Source organism: Lathyrus oleraceus, chromosome 4 (genome assembly GCF_024323335.1).
Source record: "Lathyrus oleraceus cultivar Zhongwan6 chromosome 4, CAAS_Psat_ZW6_1.0, whole genome shotgun sequence".
Lineage (NCBI taxonomy): Eukaryota > Viridiplantae > Streptophyta > Magnoliopsida > Fabales > Fabaceae > Lathyrus > Lathyrus oleraceus.
The window spans coordinates 301773680-301781424 of record NC_066582.1 but is presented as its reverse complement, the minus strand read 5'-3'; positions in this window follow the sequence as shown (position 1 = coordinate 301781424).

Here is a 7745-nt window from a genome sequence, read left to right as displayed (position 1 = left end):
AATTGCTTTGACCTTGGCAGGTACAACTTCAATACCCCTCTCGCTGACAATAAAGCCCAATAACTTGCCGGAACGGACTTCAAATTTACACTTGTTCGGATTCAAGCGGAGTTTGTACTTCCTCAAACGCTGGAAAAGCTTCAACAAGTGTTCTACATGCTCAATTTCCGTTTTCGACTTTGCAATCATATCATCGACATACACCTCAATCTCCTTGTGCATCATGTCATGCAACAAGGTAGTCATATCGCGCTGATACGTGGCTCCGACATTCTTCAAACCGAAGGGCATCACTCGATAACAGAATGTTCCCTAAGGTGTGATGAATGTTGTCTTCCCCATATCCTCGGGTGACATTTTAATCTGATTATAACCGAAAAATCCGTCCATAAACGAAAACACATTGAATTTAGCCGTATTGTCTACCAACATATCAATGTGTGGTAGAGGAAAATCATCTTCTGGACTAGCTTTATTCAAGTCACGGTAATCCACACACATTCAGACTTTTCCGTCTTTTTTAGGTACGGGCATAATATTGGCCACCCATTGAGGATACGTAGAGGTCACCAGAAACCCCGTATCAATTTTCTTCTAAAATTCTTCTTTAATCTTCACTGCCATATCAGGATGAGTTCTTGTGAGCTTTTGCTTCACAGGCACACACTCAGGCTTCAACGGCAAGAAATGTTACACGATATCAGTATCTAGACCAGGCATGTCTTCATACGACCAGGCGAAGACGTCGACATATTCTCGTAGCAACTCAATCAACCCCTTCTTAATAGACTCTTCAAGGAGTGCCCCAATCTTTACTTCACGAATACAGTCTTCAGACCCCAAGTTGATTGTTTCCAGATTCTCAAGATGTGGTTGAATGATCTTCTCCTCGTACTCAAGCAGACGGGTAATCTCATAAGGAATCTCTTCAACATCATCTTCCTCTGCCTCAAATACAGGGAACTCAAAGTTGGGAGATGGTTTTGGATCATTATGTTCAATGCGTTTGATTAACCTGCATAATGATTTTGAGTATAAAAGAGATTTCAGAACTCAAACAAAGCAGATTATTATGCAGATGAAAAGATTGATTTTATTCTCCTTTTTTAGGGTTTTATGGTGATCACCAATTTCACGCGAAAAGCAAAAATGAAAAATAATTTGAAAAACAAACGTTTAACATGCGATTATTGAATGAATATCATTGTATTAATCAATTATGCCAACAATGTCTTCACTTCTCCTTTTGGCATGGGAGAAGGGTTTTTAAACAGGAATGAACATATTACATTGACTTATGGATAACTGTTGGAACATCAACAACGACCCAATTATTGCAGATCCCGCCAGGTATGACAAAGTTACCGAGGTCTTCCTCTTCATCTTCTTCAATGATGGAAACCGCTTCTTGATCTCCATTGGTGTGGATGAAACCTCCACTCTGAAACAGCCTAAGATCATTAGAAACACCAGAAGAATACCTTATACCATCCCGTGATTTATTATCTTCCACCTTTATCATTTTCCCCAAACCATTAGTTGCGCCATGCTCGATGGCCAACTTCGCATCATTGTAGGAGACAAATGAAGAAAGTCCTTTCCTAGAAGGCTCAACAATAGACAAGGCTTGGAATGGATTTCCAACCTCATCCTCAACATCAATGTAGGAAAAGGAAGATAAATGGCTGGCCAAGAGAGCCTTCTCTCCCCCTATCACCACCAATTTCTTGTTCTTGACAAACTTCAACTTTTGGTGCAGGGTGGATGTCACGGCACCTGCCTCGTGAATCCATGGTCTACCAAGTAAACAAGTGTATGACGGATGTATGTCCAAAACTTGGAAAGTGATCTGGAAATTACTACGTCCAATTTTGATTGGGAGATCTAATTCACCAATCACGGTCTTGCGCGATCCATCAAAAGCTTTTACTACCACTCCACTCTTCCTCATGCAAGGCCCCTTATATGAAAGTTTGGTGAGAGTGGACTTTGGCAATACATTTAGTGATGACCCTATGTCCACCAACACATTGGACAAGGATCGTCTTTATAGTTCATAGAGATATGTAAGGCCAAATTGTGGTATTTTCCCTCCCCGGGAAGATCATCATCACAGAAGCTCAAATTATTGCAGGCAGTTATATTTGCAACAATGCTATCAAACTGTTCAATTGTGACATCGTGATCCACATATGCCACGTCTAACACCCTTTTCAACGCTTCACGGTGTGGCTCTGAATTCATCAACAAAGATAGGACAAATATCTTTGATGGAGTTTGAAGCAACTGCTCCACAACATTGTACTCGCTCTTCTTGATGAGCCTCAGCATCTCATCTCCATCCTCTCTCAATATGCCAGACTGGCCAACTATGATAGGAGCTTTATCATCTTTTACAACAATAGGGTCAAGACCCTTCACAGTAGGAATAGAATTATTTGAATAAGAAGTCCCAACGAGACCAGCAGGACTGACAACATCCTTCTTCACGACGTCTTCATGGGATTTCGGCTGAGGCGAGAAAACACGACCGCTACGGGTCACTCCACTAACATCAGATATGCTTACAACAAAGGTTGAGGGAAATGGCACTTCCTTCCCATCTTCCAGCATAACAGCATTGTAACGTTAAGGGACCGCTTTATCTGACACATACGGGACAGGGCCCGCTGGCTTTATCACAAGAGTTGGTACCACCTTCTTTTTGATGCCATCATACTTAATGACAACAGGATCAGGAATATTGAACACAGGAGTATCTCAATCATCCCTTGGTCTAGCATCTCTTGGATGTCCCTTCTTATCTTGCAGCATCCTCTTTCATTGACAGTACACACATGGCACCTATCATGATCGTGCTCATAGTGATTGTGCTCACATAACAGCCTATGCATCTCTACCAGGGACTGCCTTATGTCATTCACATAAAGGACCTTATATTTTCCAGGACAACCCTGAACCATGTTGACAGGTGCCTTCCCATGCTCGGGTAATGGGTTCTTCTTAACATTAGGGCCTGCATCCTCAAAGAATAATATCCACTCCTCACAAGGTCTTGCACCTTGGTCTTCAACAGAAAGCAATTCTCCATATCATGTCCGGGAGCACCGGAATGATACACACAATGAAGTTTAGGCTTGTACCACCATTGGGGATTGGCTGGCACAGCAGGAGGATCACGTGGAGTTATCAACTTCCTACCAATCAAGTAGGATACAATTCGGCGTAGGTCATGGGAATCGGGTCAAAAGTCACCCTTTTCCTCTCATAATTGTTGGTGTTGTTGTTATTGCGAGGCTGGTAAGCCTGTTGTTGTTGACGAGATTGTTGTTGTGGTTGTTGAGCTTCTCTGAAGGCAGGTGCTATATGAGCCACCTGGTGTTGGTTGACGGCTGGTCGACCTTCCTTCCTCCTCATAGAGGGTCTTCTTTTGCTATCGGAAGAAACAACATGAGTCTCCCCTTCCTTCTTCCTGGAAAATCCTCCATACTTCTTTGCCGAAGAATCATCACGAACTCCCTCTTCTAGCCTCATCCCCATATTTACCATTTCGGTAAAGTCTGAGGGAGCACTAGAAATCATGCGCTCATAATAGAAAGAGCTCAACGTCTTCAAAAGGATCTTTGTCATCTCCTTCTCCTCCAAGGGTGGCACTATCTGAGCTGCCAATTCCCTCCACCTCTGGGCGTACTCCTTGAAGGTTTCTTTATCTTTTTGGGACATCGCCCTCAGTTGGTCTCTGTCTGGAGCCATATCCACATTGTATTTGTACTGTTTCACAAAATCCTCTCCTAGATAATTGAAAGTGTGAATGCTTGCACTATCAAGCCCCATATACCAACGGAGCGCAGCACTTGTTAGGTTATCCTAGAAATAGTGAATCAATAGTTGATCATTATCTGTCTAGGTCGACATCTTGCGAGCATACATCACAAGATGAATGAGTGGACACGAATTTCCCTTATACTTCTCAAAGTCAGGCACTTTGAATTTGATTGGGATTTTCACATTGGGCACTAAGCACAGTTCAATAGCACTCTTCCCAAACAGATCTTTGCCTCTCAGTGTTTTCAGTTCCTTGCGCAGCTCAAGGAATTGGTCCTTCATCTCATCCATCTTCTCATAAACGTCCATGCCTTCAGATGGCTCGGAGTGATAGATGGTGTCTTTTACATGCGGCAAAGTGTGCATAACGGGAGGTGGCACAGACATGACCGGGCTAGATGCCGACATAGAAGAAAAAGTGGGAGAGAAACCCTTTGGCACAAAATTGGGCGGCATTCCCCAAGGGAATCCAGCAGGTAGATTCGAAGCGAAGTGGGCGGTGGCAGCAAGCATTGTAGAGGTAACCACTTCAAAAATGACAGTCCTCGCAGGAGGAGTTGCAGGAGTTGGAGAAGCTTGGCTCTGAGCAGCAAGAACTGACTCCATCATGGCATTAAGTCGGGCAATCTCCTCTTTCAAATCTCGGTTCTCTTGCTCAAGGTGTTCCATGATCTTTGAATGATTGGCTCGAATGTTGTACCGGTGCGTTAGCTTGTCTTCAAAATAAATGAAGAGCAAAGAGTTAGACCACTGTATAAATAGCTCAGAACCAAAACCTGCTTATGCATATGATGCATGCAATGCTCGTGCATATGATTTGTTTTTTATCAAAGGAACTTTATAAGGATCTATTTGCAAATGTTTTGAAAATATTGAACTTTTTTTAAGACATATGTGGAATACTCATAGCAATATAATATTTGGAAACTTTTTACACCAAAGAAGTAGTACAGTCTCGGTAACCAAATACAATACAAGAGAAAAGTAGAATAAACATCCTATGGAGCCCTAGAAGCAGTCGTCTAAAGCCTTCGAGATCGGAAGATACGTCGCACGAAGCCTCTTCACCTCTCTCTCATAAGATGCTTCCATGTCAGCCTTCTCCTTGGCGAGCTGATCGTATCTCTTCTTCCAAAACCTAGATGAGTGAGGTAGGATAGTAGTAACCATATCATCGGGTTCATCAATAACCTGATGCTCTAGAAACTCAATCATTGCATCCTTATCCTTGAGCTGCTGAAGAAGATCCTCACGCTCACGAACACAAGTACGCGAACAGTCTTCATCTCTCAACTCCTCTACTCCTTGATTAGGGAAGGTTGAAGGCCCAACCATAACCATAGGGGTAGGTCTCGAATACTCATACGGCATGCGGTACTCGAGGGCTCTATTCCTTACCCAAGAGGTGTAAGGCTCCAAAGCAACACAGTTCTTCGGACCAAGCTCATTCCTCCCTTTCCTATGAACCTTGCGCCAGGTATGGACCATACTATCCTTCAGGTTTTGGGGATCTTTACCCTCTTGAAAGAATAAGCCTTCCAACGAAATGTTGTTAGGTTTATCCTTTAAGGGGAACCCAAGCTGACGGCGGGCCAAAGCAGGGTTGTAGTTAATTCCACCACATTTACCAAGAAGAGGTACATTGGAGAACTCACCACAAGAATCAATAATTTAACGCCATCATAAACACGATTATACCAATAAATATCATCATTAGTGAGAGACATAAGTCTCGTGGACCACCGTAGACATCCCTTGTTCTCCTTAAAGGCAATCGTCTGAGGCAAGTGCGAAATAAACCACTTGTACAACAGAGGCAGACAACATACAATGGAACCACCACCCTTTGCATTCCTCATATGCAAAGAGAAGTAAGTGTCACCCAACAGAGTCGGAACGGGATTGAGAGGAGAGAAAATCCTAATAGCGTTCACATCCACGAAGTTGTCGATGTTAGGAAATAATACTACCCAATAGACGAGGAGTACAAATATGGCTTCAAAAGCTTCCTTACTCATGGCCTTCCCAAACAAAGTAGCTTTGGCAATCAGAAAATCGGATGGGAGACCTTGAATTCAACCCTTGGTAGTCATATTGGCAACAATGTCGGATACCTCCATGTGAAGCATATCAGCAATCTCTTGAGAAGACAGAATCTTCACCAAAACACGGAACGACAATTGGTTAAGAATAGGCATACCCACATGATAAGCGTACTCCTCTAGTGTAGGAAAAAGCTGGAAATCCGGAAAAGTGAAGCACCGATACAGAGGATCGTAGAACTGCAGCAATACACTCATCAGACCCTCATCCACTTTGGTAGAGAGAATAGCTAGAAGCTTCCCATGGTGATCTTTGAACTCCAAGGGCTCTAATACATAATATGTCAGACGCCTTAACTCTCTCAAGCCGGGTTGTCTGAAACTGTACTTATTCGTATTCCTTCTTTGCTTATCCATGTCTGAAAGTTTGCAAATAGACCCTTTAAGTTCCCTGTAAAAATCTTTATTGTCGATGACATGAATGCGAATGAATGCATGGATGCATGGATGCGACAAACACACTCAAGGATCAAGCAAGTCACACCACACAAAGGTCATGGGATGGCTCAAGTCATCGTCAATATTAATCATCCATTTTGGTGGATTATGGTTTACACCTTATCAACACCCAAGTTCCATTGATTTTGAGGATATACGAGAACGGATCGACCGCGAATCACGGGTTTATTGTAAGTCACGAGCATGGATTCTCGGTCATGAACCACCCAACGGGAGTGTACTATGGTTAAACCTGACAATCATGTTCTAAAAGGTTCCCATAGTCATCATCCCATCTTTCGGATATTATCGGATAAAACGACTACTCGTCCTCCAAAAATATTCTCGAGAGGGACTCTTATGAGTGTTGTATCGTGTAAGAATCGCATCAAGTCTTACACTTGAACGACCTTCGCACTACATCCTAAAATAGACCAAGATGGCTAGGTATCTAAGGTCCTTGGTTTCTAGGGTTCATATTGGAAAGAGTAATGCCTAACCACGACTACTCGTGTGACATTAGTGATCCCAACAAGACCTCCACCAATTGAATGGACATGCAAGTTAACTTGTTAAGGAATAACTCCACACAAGTCAACAAGACTATGCCATTCTCCTATCATAAGTGCACTCGAGTTCGGGTATAGAACTCATCTCACAAGAAACTACCAAGCATACAAGCAATTAATATGTCAAGCAATTCATACATTACAAACAATACATTCATCCCAAATTTGCACAAAAATATGCCACAAATAAATATAAACATACAACACGTACAAGCAAAAATTAGGCTAAACCCACGAGGCTAACGTAGTGTCCCCAACAGAGTCGCCACTTTTCTGTAGCGGGTTGTTCGTTACCTTTAGGTTTATTGATTAAACCAAAAGTAAACATACAATTCGAGTCGCCACCACACTTTTATTTGTCCAAAGGAAAGGCTAAAAAGCGAGCAAAAGCCAAGTAAGAAGTTTTTCAAATAAAAAACTAATAAAAATGTCAGAGATCTAGGTAAGGGGGTTGGTTATGAAATGGGAAGGTTTTACGCACCAAAAACATCCTTAGTACTCTAAGGGAGCCCTTTTTGCAAATATGTGTTATAGGTTGGTATTTGTGAAAAGATTTGGGCAAAAGATTGGAGGGATGAGAAAAGAATAGATTACATTTACAAGTTTTGTTGTTTGAATGGATGAACCCATTTCCTACGTACCATCACAAAGGAGGATCAAAACCTCGTAGTTCGTGGTAGAAATTTCAAAGATTGGTGAATTGTTTTTAATCAAAATCCTTAAGGTCTTTTGTTATCAAAGGGAGAAAACTCAACATAAACCAACAATCCACCATGTGAGAAAGGCTTCAACATGCTAGTGAGGGGTTAAC